Here is an 18,236-nt window from a genome sequence, read left to right as displayed (position 1 = left end):
AAAAAGAAAAAAAACAGAAGTTGCTCCGTTAAAAGAAAATGAAAGATCTGCGAAACGACATCGCAAACAGCTGTGCTTAATATCCCAAACAGAACTTTGAAAAAGCAAACCATGTATCTTCGCGTGGATTTGTGTATCGAGGTAAACTTTTTCATTTTTCATTCAGTTTGTTTATTATATGAGGTCAAGCATCTTCTGTAAAAGAAAATATTTTTTTGCTTTCGCCTGTTATGAGTAAATAAAAAAACATAAAAAAATATATCAGCGATAAAATTAAAGCATTATCTGTTTAGATTAGCTTTCGGAAATTTTTAATCGCACTGCGTAAGTCACTCGCCCACTTAATGCATTAAGGGCAGATTCTTTGATGGCCAAAGGCCTAATCAGATTGGGTAAACTTTCGAGCAAAAAAACGGAAGATGCCAACTTATCGGTTTTAGACTCCATTTTCCTGGAGTAGCGCAGCAGCTCCAGTTTCCTTAAGCAAAGAGTTTGGATCACACAAACTCGAAATCCAAATGCATCTACTAATTGATTGGCAAACTAACATTTTCATGCAAAATGCATGATTGGTTTCGTGTTGCTCAAGATGGCTGTTCATTTTGAAAAGACCCTACTAACAGGCGCTGTTGTTGCTGAAATTAAGCTAAGATTTTCAAAGAATTTCCTGTCAAATAAATAAATAAAAGGTCTTTCAAACTGAAAAACTTTTTTTCCTTTAAGAAATTCTAAATACAGCAGTTAAAAACAGAAAACATTACGATGCTTGGGTATGCATATGCATAATTATTTTCCTGTTTTACTAATTTTGCTGCAACTGAAATTTTAGAGTACTCTATGTGAATCCCTAAATGATCTGTTTTTGGATCTAAATATAAGGCAATAAGCGGATAGACTGAGAATAAAAGTTATACACTCTTTTGCAAAAAAATCGAAGCACAAAGAAAGACTTTTGCGACTGTGACGAAATTTGGTATGCAAAAACATCTTGATCGAACATACAAATGATCAAAGCTTCAAGGCAAATGATCAGGAATTGCGATCATAGCGCATTTCTAGTGCGCAATTCGCAAAGTATAAAACCAGTAACACAGGCAGAAACTTTACCTTTTTTTGTTGCTGCCATTGTAATTCTGTAAAGAAGCAACTAAAGATGCCATTACGACGATATTGCAGACCCTTACAGACAACTGAACGACTTCGAATGTGGTCGCATTGTAGTGTTGCGTGGTCATACCGAGCAATAGGCCGCCACCTGTAGCGTACAGACACTGTTGTGCAAACATGTTGACAGCAATGGTTCCTACAAGGACATTGCCGAAGAAATGAAGGCTCTGGAAGGCCAAGGATCACAAATAGTATGATTGTTCGCCAGGCCCGAACTGCCCCAACGGTATCATTGTCGACTATTCAACGCACTACAGCCACGCCTATACCTCCCGTCGTACCGTCCACCATCTCACGGTGCTGGTCTCTGAGACAGGATTACGCTCACAGAGGCCTTAAGACGTTTGCCTTTGACCCCACAACATCGGCGGAGTCGTCTGGAGTGGTGTCGCAGCCGATCATCATGGCTGTCATCAGACTGGCATCGTATAGTGTTCAGCGATGAATCCCGCTTCACTCTTGAAGCAGATGACCACCGTGTTCGTCTCTGGAGAGGACGTGACCAGCGGTCCCTATCAGCCTTTGTTTTACAAAGACATACATCCATAACCAGTGCTGTGATGGTATGCTATTTCTTATGACAGCAATTCATCTTTAGTCATCCTCCGTACATCTTTAACAGCTCAACGATATGGTGATACCATCTTGCGGCCGGTTTCATTACCCTTCATGGCACGTCAGCCTGGGGCCATTTTCCAACAAGATAATGCCAGGCCACATACCGCTCGCATATCTCTGGACTGTCTCCGTGCGGTTGATACTCTTCCTTGGCCAGTAAGGTCATCAGACCTTTCCCCAATCGAGCATGTCTGGGGCATGGTAGGCCGCCAGATTCGAGCACCACAAAATATCGCAGATCTGGAGCGACAACTGATGAATGCCTATCAGAATGTGTCGCAGGATGACATTAGGAACCTCTACTACTCCTTGCCTCGACGAATTCAAGCATGCATTGCCGCCAGGGGCGATTCGGGCAAATACTAATTTGAACACTGAGTAGGTGATTGTGAACCGTGAACAGGTACTATGACCTTGATTTTTTAATCATTTTATTATCTGTGTATGAACTATATACATATTCAATTTCATGAAAACCAACCACTTCATTCATGGTGCTTCATTTTTTTTTTTTTTGCAAAAGAGTGTATATTCTGAATATTAATAGATACTAGTTAATATGAGAAGCTAATTGGGGCTAGCATTATTTAGATTTATAAATTATGACAAAACATTTTATAACTATCTGCTTATGGGAAGGAATATTTTCGTAGAGTACCTACTAAGGTTAAATTCGCACGTTATTTCACGTTACACATGCTTCACTCATGCGAAAAACCTCAACAAATACTGTCCACCGAGACTGTTCGCCGGGATTTCAAAGTAGATCGAACTACCAGTATTCAGCGATTTTACCGCTCGGCCACTTGGCTGGAAAAGATAGATAGAAAATAAAGGAATTTAATTTTAGGACTATGAAACCGCAGTACAAAGAACTCAATTTTTATAGGACAGGATTTTAAAAGTCAATTTTTATAGGAAAGGAATTTTAAAAGTAAATTTGTATAGGAAGATGATTCATATTGCAGGATTGCTCACACGATACAAATAATATATATTTCATGCGATATTAAATATTGTATTCGATTGTAGTTCGAATATAAGGCACAAATAAAGTACTGTAATAAAAAATGATGAAATTGAAAGGTATTTGATTAAATAAAAAGGCGACGATGAAGTTAAGAGTTCGCCCCGCGATGATTTGGGACAGCCATTCGTTTTCAAAGGTAGCCTCGACTGCTGGATATTACAAAACCGAAACAAGATCATGATGTCACTCGGAGAAGAATGACGTCGTGCAATTCTGCGGACGAGTAACATTAGTTTTCGACTAGTTGGATGATGTACGTTGCCTAAAATGACACTTTAACTGAGATATTCACCATACGATCCGTCTCCAAGCGCTCCTTCATTGGTTTCCCCCCCCCCTATAATTTCAAATGTAATGAGTGTACCTGGTTGGCGGAGTTTTGCGCCTTTCCAATAGGTTTTCATAACTTCAAAAGAAATGGGAGGATCGGGTTGCTGCCGTTAGCTGGTAAAAAGGTATGACTTTATATTGATTATTAAACTGAAGAATTCCGAAACTGAAAGCCATTTCCAGGCAGCGCATTTATGAAACATACATGGTGTAATATCACAGACTATCAGTAAAATCAAAACTGCGCAGTTAGAGGTACGAAATCATTATTTCTAGATTAAATTGCAACAGAAACTATTAACAATCAAAAACATCTTTACACATCTTCTAACCCATTTCGAGGGGAACTCGTTTCCACGAGACGAACAGTTATTACCTTTAGAAGCGAAAATCTCTCTTTTGTAGGGTGCGCCTGTCTTTTATATCCGCGCATAGAACGTCCACAATGGACTGTCCTTCGAAGGAACATTCCTGAACATTCACAGCGTGATTCTTTCTGAAACCACGAAGAAAGTCTAGCCCAGGGAAGTCAACCTGGACCCTATCGCCCACTATTGGGCAATTTTAAGCTTTAATGGTGGGTAATAGAGGCTTTGTCCATCCGATGATGACAGTCAGTTCTCCCACGTGCAGCTCTCTCCTGCTTCCATATATTTATAAGGTTTTGCCACTTCTTTTAGGTGTTGTTCTGTAACTATAGCGGGCATAATCGGATTATCATATCTTAACAAAGCATGAGGATAAGAGAAATTTTTTCGAGAAACAATTTCTTCCTTTTCATACCATTGCAGTGTTCCTAGCCAAACATTTTCGCTGGAACCGATACCCCGGTTAGCTGCGCGGGATATAAACTTTCTGTCTCTTATAAATATTAGCAAAATGTAAATAAATGGATAAATTTAAATATATATATTTTTACTAAGCCTCCACTCAAAAAATTACTTTGTATTTAAGATAAATTAAGTTACTGCGAAACAGGTGGTCGGTAAGGAAATTTTCTACCTGCAACGTGGGCGGCAGGTATAAAAAGTTTGACTGCCTCTGGTCTATCCTTACTACCCACGCCCACGTGCAAGTAAAACATGAGAATTCGCTCTCTTCACACAGTCATTCAAATGGAGATGAAACCATCCAATACTCATTGCCGTTATTCGTTATGTGACGTTATGAATCTGTTTTCTATCGTGTAATCGGCCAAGGTCAAGGGTATATATTTAAATAATTGGCTATCTCACATCGCAATGCGGGAACGTTTCGTCACCTTTCCGATCACTTAATAACTCCGTAGGCCAAGGTAGAAGGGTTCCTGGACATTGCTATATCCCTGGATATCAAAAATATAAGTTCATAGGAGTAAGCATATAGCGTAGCATTTTGATTGAGTCCAGATGAAAAAATTATCTGCAGGCTGTATGCAGATGAATGCTTGAGAAGCAAGTAGTCAGAAGCTCTCAGTGGCACCTAAGGCTTCACCCTCCCAAATTCTAACTCCGCTAAGCTCGGAGAAAGGCGTTGACTTGATTTTGATGAGTTAATAATAGACTTCCTAGCCAAAAACATGAATGGGCGTTCAAATTCTTTGTTTAGCACCAATTATGTGGACCGAATGGGATCGAAGTTCAAGTTTGATAAGTACTAATTTTTTTGTTCAAAAGGATTTTCGAAGTGATCTAAGTAAATCTTTGCATATGAACACGCGCATCAAGAATATTTCTATCTGTTTACGGCGATGATAAATGATAATCTTCCGTTGAACAATGAAAATTGTCTATTAATAGGATATCCGAATAAAATTTAATAAGATTTTCCGAAACTCAAAATATTTCCTGATTAAGGTTTGGTTTGGTTTATTTAAGTATGGCAAAGCACACTAGGGCTATCTGTCTAAGGGGAGGGATGTCTTCGTGGAGGACTTTCTAAGGAAAACTGGCTCGTATACATGTTACACGTGGAGAAAACCACGAAAACGCCCATGCAGCCAGCCCGTTCGCGGGATTCGAACCTCGGACCGAACTACCAGTGTTCAGCGACTTTACCGCTCCTTCCTTATTAAGAAGTTGAATTAAAGCTAATTTTAGGGATAATATTGCGGAGTTAATCCTGAGGTTTACTTTTTCAATTAAAATTAGATTTTAGAAAAATAATTATCAGTGAGTGACAACAATTTGCTTTTCTATAAAAATATGCAAGCGATTAATAATCATTCCATTATAACTTAACTTCAGAGTATATACTAAAAAAAAAAAAAAAAAAAAAAAAAAAAAAAAAAAAAAAAAAAAAAAATCTGATGTGTGCACCACATAACTTCCTTGTACGGAATATTAAATTATATGCATTTTTTTTTTTTTTTGCATTTCATTTAAACTTTATTGGATTGAATTAAATCTACTTCGTCGATAGCCCATAAACTACAATAGAATAAATGCACTCTTTAAAATTCACTATATTTGTTTACCATAGCGACACTCTGGCGCTTGGTTCACTTAACAGCGTTATATTTCGTTCATATTATAACTCAGAATGCACAAAATTTATATCATTTAAAGAATTATCTAATCGTTGCCACATATTCTATTCAAATACTATAATAAAGCTAGAACGATATATAAAAGAAATTAAGCAAACAAAACAAAAAAGAAAAAGTTTTTCACAGACGATTGAGTATTTCTCATTCAATTAATTCAGTTCTCACTTCGCGACAAGGCAAAAAGACATTAAAACTCAAGATGTCTGTATTGAAAATTATGAAGTAAATCTTAAACATCTATTTCCTCGAATAAATTCCAGAATGGATTAAGCATGATTTAATTCGCAATAATAAAAGGAGGTGTTATCTTTGTTATTGCGAAGCTTACTTTCTCTAGATTGGCAACAAATCTACTATTCTGCAGTTTCAAATGTAAACAAGCAATGGCCGCCATAGAAAAAATTATTAGCCTTAGCGGCACTTAAACAACTTTTAAATTCTTGATAATTTCTAAAATATAAAAAAAATTCTAAAAATATTGCATAGTTTTCCTAAAGGCTTAAAAACCTTAACCGGTAGATAAGAACAACATAGTTCAATCATTTTTAAAGCAAAAAATGCAGAGTTTACAAACATATAAGAATAAAGAAATTGAGATCACTGAGCCGAGTAACATATAATTTTACGAAATGTACAGGCGCGGTAAAATGGCTTCCCCGCAAAGCAGTTTTAGGGTTGCCATAAAATGACAGGTAAAGCAGGGTTGCCACATTTGGCAATAAATCGCCCATTTGGCGTCGTTTGGCACAACAATTGGCGATATACCACGGACGGATGGAGAACCTTCTGGAACGAATTCTTACCGGTTTAGCCCAGAATGTTTTCGAACACAAGCCGAAAGCTATATAAACCCTGCTGTTCCGCAGTCAGTTAGTGTGTGTGCCTCAATAGAAGGCGAGTGAGAGTGCCTCGTCTAGAGTGCGAGAAAGTTAGTCAGTCCGTGCGGATTCGATCGAGTTGACAGCCGGGCAGCGAGTGCCGAGTGAGTCGTCGAGTGCATCGAAAGAGTCTTTTAGTGTATTGCGGTTAGTGCATCGTCGAGAGAGCGAGTTGAGCTCCGGGAACGACTGAACCGAAGAGTCGGGAGCTGTGCTATGTGTGTCGTCGAGTGCATCGCGAGTGTCGCTGATTGTTCCAACGTTTTTATGGGAGATCTTCGACGGCTGTAAAACGTTATTTTGGAGCTGTCCTGATTATCATTGGCTAAATAAAGTGTGTTTTCATCAAGTATCGTCATTATTCACTCCAAATCTACGAACCCGTACGAACGTGAACTCTGTATGCCTTCCAACAATTTCGAGAAATCGTAGGTATTGGAAATTTCTCGCCGGCCGGTGGAAAACTAAGACCAGAGAGAGCATCAGTTCTGAGATTTTGATTGAGAAATCTCCGTGCGAGCTTCGCTCTTGTTATGCTCTTTGCGTTATGTTGCTTTTAACATTCTGAGTAGTTTGAAGTTGTAACTACTGATTGTGTTCTACCATACTAAGAAGAGCTGTACGAGGGCTTTTGTGAAAATTTCCAGACCTGTAAACTCTTTCTTTTGAGAAAATAAATTTTATCAAACTGTCGTCGAAAACATACAGCATAACGTAACAACTGCTGTCAGAAAAACATAACGTAACGACTGGTGTCAGAAAAAGAAATAACGCAGCAATATATATACATATATTTATATACTTTTGGTGCGGCCGATTGCAACCAAAATGCGAGGTACACATCTACATGTTATAGCAGTCCTATATACAAAATTTCAACGTTCTGAGGCTACTGGTTTTTGAGTTATGCGAGATACATACGTACGCACGCATAGACGCCACGAAAAATTCTCTTCAGAATTCATTTTAAATTAGTTTTACAATTTTTTTGTGGGAAAAGAGTTCTTTATCCTGCCCTTGCGTGCAGATGTCACGCAAAAACATCGTTAAACTGCATTCGATAGCGGTGAAAATGGATATTTGCGTTAAAATATTATGCCTGAAACATTTCGCGATTACAATACTTCCTTTTTACTTCGCACAAGGAAGTAAAAAGGAAAAGAAGCAGAAATTTAGCAGTGCTCGAAGCGAATCAAATGTTGTTAGAAAATATGCCTAGGTATATAAATAAAGCTATAAATATTGTAAAGATCAGAAAACACTGATATAAATTTAATACAGTTACAATTTCAATAAAATGATTTTAGGTCCTTTCACTCTTAAGATACGGAAAATTTAGCTATTTGTTCTTCCTGCCAAAGAAGGAGACTTAAAATTATGCTATCGTTTTCTGTCGATTCTTTACTTGCGTAAGAAAGAGTACGTTTCTGAAAAGGAATTTCAAGAGAAACAAGCTCATATTTACGTTACAGGTGAAGCAAAATATAAAAATTAAAACAACATAACACAAATATATATTAATACATAAAACATATAATCATTACAATATAAAACTGAAACAAATAACTGTAACAAAATATTAAAATCTAGGCTTTTAACTATTTCTCATTTAGCACAATAAAAAGAAAAATTTTTTAAAGTGTCACAATTTGTGAAGTCTTTCCATTAAAATCTTCACAATTGTTTAACATTGTTACATGCCTACAAGCTCGTAAGGCGTACAGAAGGCGTACAGAATCGACGACAGTTTGATAAAATTTATTTTCTCAAAAGAAAGAGTTTACAGGTCTGGAAATTTTCACGAAAGCTCTCGTACAGCTCTTCTCAGTATGGCAGAGCACAATCAGTAGTTACAACTTCAAACTACTCAGAATGTTAAAAGCAACATAACGCAAAGAGCATAACAAGAGCGAAGCTCGCACGGAGATTTTTCACTCAATCAAAATCTCAGAACTGATGCTCTCTCTGGTCTTAGTTTTCTACCGGCCGGCGAGAAATTTCCAATACCTACGATTTCTCGAAACTGTTGGAAGGCATACAGAGTACAGTTACATAGAGCCGGATGTATTTACAGTTACATAGTGATCGGCTCAGTAATAGTTACCCAAGAGTCGGACCAAAATGTTACCATCCAAAGTTTTGGGCCAAAAAGTCTCCAAAACTTTCGCCAGTTTGACGCGAGGGCGAGATAGTCATTTACCTCAATATTAAATGGACTTTCTCCCGCATTTTTCCGGCGAAACTTCACTCGCTTGAGGCCTTGCATGTTACCATGTAATAGTACAAGAGATAGGTACAATTTTACACCTAATTTCACTGAAATTATTTACACGTATACAAAATTCGTAAAAATATTAATATGGACATTACGAAAGTAAACAAAGGCGGCATCTCGTTAAGTTTCATTACTGACTGGCATGAAGTTACGCTCTATTTCTTCGGGGCGTAACTTGAGCTGAGCTGACCCCAGATGACATGTAGTTGCTTAAAAGCAAAGCTGAATGTTTGATGTTAATGATGTTTATTCCATACTCTTTAAATTAGCTTACATTATAAAGATCATGAATCTCATAAGCAATTAAAATAATCAAAAGGCGAACTGGATTGTAGCAGAAGCTCTGGATTAAATATAAGTCAACTAATCACAGAACAGTAATCAAACACCAACCTGATTCAGGAGCAGTTATGTGTATATATATATAAATGACTTTTTTCCAATTTACTCTTTCTTTTGTGGCCAAAAATAAGTAATTTTAGCTTAATTAGCCCTTTTCACTTATTTTTAGCAGTTTTGTTCTTCTAACAGCTTGACTGACGCCATTTTGAATTCTTTCCGTGTCTTTTCTGGTTTGTCACACCCTTCTATAAAAAAAGGGGGGACAGGAATTCCCACCAAACTACAATCTCAGCCCATTGGCCTATGCAGATTTTATTGTTTCCCCCACCTACGTCACACGACGAAAAGGAAGGTTGGTTTTTCACGGGGGGGGGGTTATGCACCCCTTTCTAAAAATTTTTCGGATGCCAAGGACGGCACCTCTCAGGTCAGTTTTTTCGTTTCTATTGTCTGTGTTTTTTTGGTCCTAATAAGACCCTACGACGTTTGTTTTCTGACAAATTTAATTGCATTTTTGTTTGATTACAGCACCATTATCTTTATAAAAGTTATATCTTCTTTAAGCTATACAGGACCAGCTCGTACGTTGTTGTAATTTTTGACTAATAGCAGACCGCTATTTATTTTATTTTAATTTTAATTTTACTTTGCTCCGAGTTGCAATTACTTTTAACACCCTAATGTATTTTTCGGCGGACGCGTCGGGAAAAAGGAACAGAGGAGCAGTGAAGCTCCAAAAAAGATTTATTCGGGAATATTCATGTTTTTTATAAAAAATTTTTTCGCATTAAACAAGAGCTTCAATGGTCTGTTTCGGCGAAACGCGTAATGGTATTTAACCTAGTTCGACACTCAGTTTTTTCCTTTGAAAAGCCAATTGAGGGTGCGAGTGGGTTAATTTACCATTTTCCGCTATGTAATTATTGTATTTTTGTATTGTAGCAAACTATGTTTTCATTTTAATTTTTGCATTTTATGTATTGGCATTTTTTCAGTCCATATATTTTTATATGTTTTAACTTTTCATATATGTATATATATATATTTTTTTCCCCCGTCAATCTATTTTTTATGTGAGTTAACTTTTCACATATCATAACGGTCAGATTAATTTTTTGCATGCATCAGCATTTCTTCCAACATTAATTTTGGCAGTCTTTTTCGGGAGTTTACAATTTTTTCCAGTTTTTCCAGACAAAAAATTTCTTCTTAGTTTATATTTCTTAGTAATACAGAGTTGAAATATTTCGTGGAGCTACAGCTCCTGGTTACTTTTTAGCAAGATCGTTGCAATGTTTCTACCTACTACTATTCTTATATATATATATATATATAAGTTTTTATGTTTTTGAAATTTTGTTGAGAATTTTGAATACGAATTTTATAATTATTCTAAAAATGAAGTAGGGGTAAAAAATAAGTGAAATTATTACAGAAACGTAATATGAAATTATGCTAAATGCACGTTAAATTTATGGGTGATTGTATGTTAAGTATAGTGTATGTCGAGGGAGTACTGGGTTTCTAAGCAGAGGCCTGTAATTACCTCTGTACAGTTGTTCCCTTCACCCTCTTTAAGTAAGATAATGTTGGAGGCTCTCATTTTATGAGTGTGTGTAATTTTTTTATATTATTATTATTATTATTATATTTTTTTATTATGGAATGTATTAGTGCCGTTCTCAAAGGCCAGTTACCTTAATGCAAGGAACGGAGCCTTTTTCAAGTAAACTGCCTAGGCACCCTGGGCCATCAGTGCATAGAACACACTGGTTAGCTCAAGAGGACAGCCCTATTGATGGATATGGTTTGTTTAGAAGTATTGCGAGGCCTTCCAGTTGGTATAATACAGGAATTGTAAATGAAAGATTATAACGGTGAAACCATATTTTCTGAAGCTTACTCCTATTATTATATAGTATTAAAATATAACTTATCAATATGAAAATTAATATCATAAATATTTATGTGTATTACATTTAAGTATAAGTAATGGTTATGTAAAAGTTTTATTTTGTGATATTCTGTAATAACAAGAACCCTGAAGAATTATGATTATGTGAACTCTCAAACAAAAAGACGTTTGGACTGAAATGCTGAAAAATTCAATAGGACTCTAAAAATTAAAAATTTGATATTTATAAATTATACTTTATAGAATCAAAATTTTATCATTTATTATTATTTTGTTTTACATTTGCTAGTGCTTTAACTCTTTCTCTTTAAAAAGGCTTCTCTGTCGCTACGCCTTTTTCCTTTTGAAGGGGGGGATATGTAAGATAAAAATATATGAATCAAAATTATAGTTTAAACTATAAACATTAATTCTTCCTCTCTATTCTAAAATCGTAATAACTTCTCTGCATTGCGTCATTTCTAGATCACTCTATGGCCCTCAAAGCTCTGATGACGTAATAATTGGGAACTGAAACTGCCTTTGTAAACCAAAACTTTTCGCTTCGTCGTGCTTCCATCCTTCATAACTACGCACTTCAGCTTTTGCTCTCTACTGTGCTAAGATGTAATTTCGCTGGCTTGCTTTCTATCTCAACAATATCAAAAATGTAAATCTTCTGTGGAAAGGCGCGACTAGAGTGCCAAGTGATTGTGGCCACAAATATCAGTTGCAAATAAAAACGGAATTAAAACTGCCTCGACTGCCAAGTTCTTTAGATATTACCAAGTTAGCATTACTAGCATATACTACGCAATCAAAATCTTCTTCAGTATGGGTCTAATCACGCATCTACAGTGTTCCGTCTTTTGATTTGCTCTTATTATGACATATATATATCGCAAGAATCCTAAAATCTATTGTTAAGTTTCAAAGCCTATTTACTATGATTAAAATGAATAACACAAATTACTATCATAGTAATGGTAGAACATTTAAATGTTCTATATTTTCCATGATTAATAGGAAACAAAGAAAATTTTGAAGTGTCTGTTTTAAAAGCAGAGCGGTTTTTAACACTCAGATGAAAGCTATAGTTCTGATCAACACATCTTGTTAACTTCGCTGTCATTTGTAAGTCAAAGACATCTTTTATTTGGCAATGGGTGGGGGGACATAAAGATAAAGACTGAAATTTCAGGTAGCAGACTTTTCGTCTCCAATCGAGGTTTAACGCCGCATTGTAACTTTCCATTATTGCTAGCTTATGTTGATTATGCTTCAGTGAAAGCGCATTCTTTTAATTCCTAATAGCTCAATGTGAAATCAGTAAGTGACACTATAACAAATCAGTGTTAATAATCCATAAATTAAATGGAATCTTTGTTTGCAAACCGCAGAATAATGAATGCGTTAATTCTCAACTTAAGATACCATATTACTTTACTTAACATACCGTTTAGAGATAAGTTAGTACCTATAGCCAAGATTTTATCTAGGATCTGTACGTCGTCGCAAGACGAGGATCACAAAAAGCAAAGGGGGAAATCTCCCTGCTGATTTCTCAGCAACCAAACAAACGATGAGGAGGGCAAACTCATACAGGGAGGGAAGCAGACTGACAAGAGCAGACAGCACGCTTTCACTGGCTCTGCGGACATCATAAACAGAAGAACGCTGAAAGGGAATGATATGAATGAAGATGAACTAGCTCCCTTGGGGCCACAAAGGAGGAGTGCCCGTCGAAGAGGCAGGTTTCTGTACTGACCATTGACAACTGGACAATGTTTTCTTCCCCAAGAAAGCCCTCCTTCTTTTATTAGGTATTCAGAATTGAAAATTAAACTTTTGTCAAACAAATAAATACACTTTCTTATAATGCACCTCAATTAAAGCGCCGAAGAATTTGTGGTTCTATGTTACAAGCTGTTATTTTACTAACGAGCTTCATTTTTGTGTGATTCTAGCTAATTATGTTTTAAAACCAGTTATAATTATAATCACACCTTATAAAATAATACATATAATTTTATGAATATCCTTCATTTAAATCACTTAAATGGGAAAAAGCAATTAATTTGCTAACAAAGCATTCAGGATTAAGTTAGGTTAATTCATTAAAGCAAGGCAATAACATGGGCTATCTGCGTATAAGGGGGGATGGTTTTGTGGAGGACTTTTTAAGAGAAATTGGATTTATTCATGTTACACATTAGGAAAATAACGAAAACGCCTATGCAGCTCGCCCATTCTCAAGGAATCAAACCCATATCGAATTACCAAAAAATTCGCGTTCAGCGACTTTCCCGATCAGCCACTGGTGAGTTCAAAGAGCTAGACAACGGAAGCTGCTTGGAAGGCTTTATACGTAATCTAAAATATGAATTAGCACAGAGTTTCTCAAACTTCTTTCAGTCGCGGCCCCTTTTTATCACTTAGATTTTTTTCGCGACCCCCAGGACCTCATAATATTTACAAAAATTTTGTGGAACCGCATAAGAATTGCGCAAATCCGACACACGCGTGAGTGAAACTGTCAATTTTTTCACATGTACTGTAATATACTATTACAGTACATGTGAAAAATTGACAGTCATTAACTTTAATTTTTAATTTTAAGACATAGAACAATGTGAAAATTTTAAATAAGTAACAGACAAAATGACAACGTCATGTGCCAAGCAAGTAAAATGAACGTTTATATTATAAAAAGAATGCGTCGAAACATTTACGTTTTTTCTTTGTCTGTATTGTCTTGTCTTTATCTATTTTCAGATACATTGTGTAAAAATCTTTGGTAATTGTAAAATTATTATAATAAGTTAAAGAAATATGAAAATTGCTAAAATTTTTGGCGAACCTTGCTGCAGGTCCCGCGACCCAGAGTTTAAGAAACCCTGAATTAGCAGATAATTATTTATCGGCCCTCGACAGATGTAACTAAGGAGAATTAGGTAATAATTGAATCTAGAACGGGGTTACTCGTGTTTCGTTGTATTAGCCATTTTGTTAAATGATGTAGAGAGATTAAGGTTAAAAAAAACAGAACTTTACGTATACAGGAAGACTTTATGAAGGAAATGGAGAATTCAACACAATAAATGTAGCATGTGTACTCGCAAGTTTTAATGTTAATTATTGCTTGATTACCTTCAGGTTGTAAGTAATACGTACGTTCTTTTATTCTTGTTGCCGTGTCCCCGGTAAGTGCTAAAGAGAGAGAGAGAGAGAGAGAGAGATAGGACGGAATAGGGACAGGAAGTAAAATAGAGCCAAAGTCATGAAGCACTGCCCTGGCCACGTCCTCGACTCTGTCCGTGAAAAGAATATCTCTGGTCCAATCATTGTCAGTTTGGAAGATGGTCGCCAAAAAATCTCTAAGGAGATACTTTGATGGTCTAAGATATTCTTTGATGGTCGCTGCGACAGCAGGACAGGCAAAGAAAGTCTATGAAGGCAAAGAAAGTCTACATATTCTTTGGGACAGACCAAGAGACGCCTGGAGTCCAGCGTCTAGCTGTGTGTTCCGGCAGTGCATACACTCCCATTATACCCTGGTGCCATTAGGCACGATCTTCATGCCCCTCAGATGCCTCATTCTTAGTCCTTAGTCAAAGAATATGTATAGATGTTCTTTGCCTTACTATTGAGAATGTGACAGCTGGGGCAAAGAACGTCTATATACATATTCAGTCCAATTTAATTCAGATATCGAGAATTTCGGCCAGGGATGAGCAGAAAACCATTCCCGGACGAAATGAGAACCTTCGATACTCAAATGGGCTGGAATCCATCGAAACGCTCTATCTATATTCTGAGCATTAGTGTACAATTACTTATGAATTAAGAAAGGTAAATAAATAAAATTATAAAAAAATCTTTTTTTGGGGGGCAGAACACATCCCTAACCTAATTCGTAAATAAACAGACCCAAATTGGAAATGAATATTTGTGCTATCTCTACTAGAAAAGATATTTTCTCTATTCTTACCGCATAACTTCATAGTGTAACTGGAAGTACGTCCGGTTGGACATCGGCAAGTTCGGAGTTTGAATCCCAGCGATGATCTTGCATACTTTTTGTTTCCTCCTTCAGCAAACCTCTACACAGCTTGAAAAGGAATTTCTGAGCACAACTAAGATTAAAAAACGATTTGAAAAAATATTTAAAAACTAAAAATGATTTTTAAAATAAATTTTCAGACTGCAGACTTAAAAATCTTAAAAATAAATTGAAATAAGTCTAGAAACTGAAAACTTCACATCACAATTTAACGCCTTAACGAAAAATTTCCAGGTATGGAAAGAAAAATAAATGAAGAATTTTTTTGCACCAGTTATTTAATATATGGGTTCAGAAACATGTTTTATCAATTACAACAAAGCTGAGAATGTTCATTATAAATTAAGTGCATTTTACAATTACATGCATTTTAAAAAGAAAATAAACATTTGAATTGTTAAGAAACGGCGTTTATTGCTTTTAAATCGGGGAATTTATTAATCATTAAGAATTTGCTTTGATCTAGAAGATAAATTTAAGATCTTGACCTTTCCCGAATTGTAACATTGAGAAACAATTGCCAGTAGCTGAGGATAAGACCGTTTAATTTCAGCGTATGGGCTGACTTTACGCGCGTTTTCCGACAGACAACTGCATTGTACTTTCTCATAACTTAATAAACACAAATATGTGAGAAACGGCTGTGTAGAAGGACTCATAGAGGGTAAATTAAAGATCTTTCGTTTCCAGCAACGACATCTCTTGCAGATAAGTACTTCTAGATTCTTTCTGCCAATTTCAGATGCAAAATCATGTTTCCTGATTTTATTTTGCTAGGACGTGTTTTATACGTTATCAGAAAATACGATTCCCTCGGAGTCCAAAGAAATTTATTTAAAAAAAAGTTTAAATATTAAAACGCATAAAAACATTTCTATTTTTTTTCCCATACAAAAGTAATACCTATACTGTTAACTATTCTTCAGTCTAGAACAATATTAAATAATACTATAAAAGAAGCTCTCAATTTGAAAAGAATCTAAAAGTTACGGCCTTTGTTTCTGTTGCTTTTGCATATAAAAAGTAAACTATCAAAATATTTTTAAAAGCATGTTACTATTAGAATAAAAAATGAGAATGGGAAAGAGCAAAAGAAAGGTATAAAGAAGCTGCATTCTAAAGTTTCTATAAAATTTCGTCATAAATTATTAACGCAGTTGATAATACAGTATATATGTTACGGTGAAACACCGAAATCTGGAGAATGTCGACTTTCACCGGTGAATGTCAACATTCCCTTAGTCTCTTGGTGTTATGTCCGAAATATTTTCCAAATACTCTTATTTCTGACTTACACCGGTGAATGTCGACATTCACCATGTACTAATGGTGAATGTTGAACATATAACAATATTATATTTTCTTCTCCGTAATTCAGTCGCGAATAAACGCACTTGAGACTTAAAATAAGAACTTAAGAACATGAGAACCTAAAACACACAATACATTCAAAATGAGAAAGGAAAACAATAGAAGTTAAAAACTTACTTAATTATACAGTACGTTCTAAATGAGAAAATAAAATAACAGTAATAAAAAACTTACTAAATTATGTGATTCAAATCTTATTTATTGCAACAACTTAAACTATTATGGCACTTTATGACCTCTCTTTTCGACTTTCATCAGAGCATATCTGTGATTGTCGACATACACCGGTAAGGGTCCGAATATACAAGAATGTAGTGAAATATTCGGTCTTTCACCGACGTATTTGGTGAATGTTGATATTCTCCGGTACACAAGCTCTACAGTGAGAAATTTCGTGGTTAGCCTATTACAAATGATTAGAAATGATTTTTACTTGTAATACTCGTAGTATAATAAAATATTTACAACAAAATGTTACTAAGAAATCCGCATAAAATGTCTTTTTAAGTTACGTTTCTCATTTAGGCGTCTTTTACACTTGTGTGCTGTTTCAGCCCGACCTTAATTCATTTCTATTCAAGTTAATAGTAAAATAATTCTTTTATACGATGCATAACTGCTGTTACATGTTGTTTTTGCCCTTGAATTATTCTTCTACATTTGCTTTCCCCCCTTAAAATATTTCTTTCTTTCCCCAGAGTTTAAAATTTGTAGATAGAAGGACGAAACAGAAAAAAAGTAATGATCATCTCTTTATTTTACTCTATACAAATGCTGAGAAAGAAAGACGTATAAGAGATGTGTTTTACTCTAATTAACCCTGTATTCAGTAACGCACTTTTATACTATCGAAGATAAATGAAATAGCTTATTCAGCGTCACTTGTAAACAATATCTATCTATGTTGGATGCGAATTTTTCGATAACGAGAACAATAAACTTTTTCAAAGTAAAATAGTAGAATGATTTATAAGAAAAACAAAGCATTGCTCGTACATTTTTCAGGTGATAAAAAACTTCGTTTAGTAGTGGTTGGTTTAAGCAAAATTTTATTGCATTGCAGTAAATTGATAGTTCTCTCTTCCAATTAAATTTTAATTCCATCTTCACTTACTTCTTAAGGCGTCTTCGTGTTTCTGCGATTCCTGTTTTCACGGTTGTCAAAAACGTTCCTGTTTCCGCGAAATCATCAATCTTCATTACCTCGGAGGGGGCTGACTGGACACTGACTTCTCCCGAAATATAGGAAAGCAAAAAAAATTTTAGATTAAAAAAAATAATAAAAAAAATAAATAAAAATAAAATAAAAAATAAAAAAAAAATAAAAAAAATAAAAAAATAAAAAAAAAAAAAAGAATTTTTTAAAAGAAATAATTGAAAAATATCTACTATCTCAGATATTTGGATGAATGAAGTTAATATTGTATTTAAAAGGAAAGAGAGAGATGTTCAAACTCTGCGATGATTTTGGCAATGAACTAAAAGATCATTTCCTCAAGTAAAAAATAATATTCTTCCGAAATTCTGCATAAAGGTGAGATATAATAAAATCTTTCAGAATAAATATTCGTTCTAAAACGAAGTTCTAAAATGACTTTTTTTTTTTAAACTACTTCTGCTATGGTCTCGCTTTTGCAGCTTTTAATTCTTTCATTTATGTAAATCCCATAAACTACGTTTTCCTTATGTGTATTCCGAACTCGATATTGATAACCTTTATAAAGGGCTAAAGGTTTATTAT

The 18,236-nt window shown here is 35.2% G+C and overlaps 1 long non-coding RNA gene across 1 annotated transcript in view; it reads right to left on the bottom strand.

The window, feature by feature from the left end:
- The window catches only part of LOC118186531 (uncharacterized), a 141,239-nt gene extending 123,465 nt beyond the window's left edge, over nucleotides 1–17,774 (bottom strand). The window contains exons 1-2 of the long non-coding RNA XR_004757787.2: nucleotides 17,610–17,774; nucleotides 15,053–15,197 (exon numbers count right to left, since the gene is read on the bottom strand). This is a non-coding gene — a long non-coding RNA (uncharacterized LOC118186531). The remainder of the gene's footprint in view (nucleotides 1–15,052; nucleotides 15,198–17,609) is intronic.
- Nucleotides 17,775–18,236: the final 462 nt, after the last annotated feature.

This window comes from Stegodyphus dumicola, chromosome 5 (genome assembly GCF_044657685.1).
Source record: "Stegodyphus dumicola isolate Sdum_Otavi_A_Nest chromosome 5, ASM4465768v1".
NCBI lineage: Eukaryota > Metazoa > Arthropoda > Arachnida > Araneae > Eresidae > Stegodyphus > Stegodyphus dumicola.
This window is presented reverse-complemented; position numbering and strand designations above follow the sequence as displayed.